We start from the raw sequence: 421 nt of genomic DNA, 5'->3' as shown, positions 1-421 counted from the left end.
TTAATTATATTATTAAAATATTCTATCATTTTATCATCTTAATATACATTAACAAAAAACTTTATCTATACTATATTGTAAAGCATTTGACAAAAACTCTTAAAAACATTTTTTATGCATAAAGAACTGTTTATTAATGCATATTACTTAAAATTTAAGATTACAAATAAATTGTGCATAAGTACAACTTATTAAAGCTCTATGTTTAAATTTGTGTAACYAACTGCGGATAAACATAATCAAATAGAGGATAAACATCTCATTTTAAAATATAAAAAAATCTAAAATATAATTAGAATAATTATTGAGTTCTAACAGAATACTTAATTATTATCTTTATAAAAAAATTATTAAACTTAAATTAAGTTACTTAGTTACGTTAAATTAAATTATAATAAAAAATTTGAATTAAAAAAAAACA

The sequence above is a fragment of the Cynara cardunculus genome (assembly GCF_001531365.2).
Source record: "Cynara cardunculus var. scolymus isolate 2C chromosome LG 2, CcrdV1, whole genome shotgun sequence".
NCBI lineage: Eukaryota > Viridiplantae > Streptophyta > Magnoliopsida > Asterales > Asteraceae > Cynara > Cynara cardunculus.
This window is presented reverse-complemented; position numbering follows the sequence as displayed.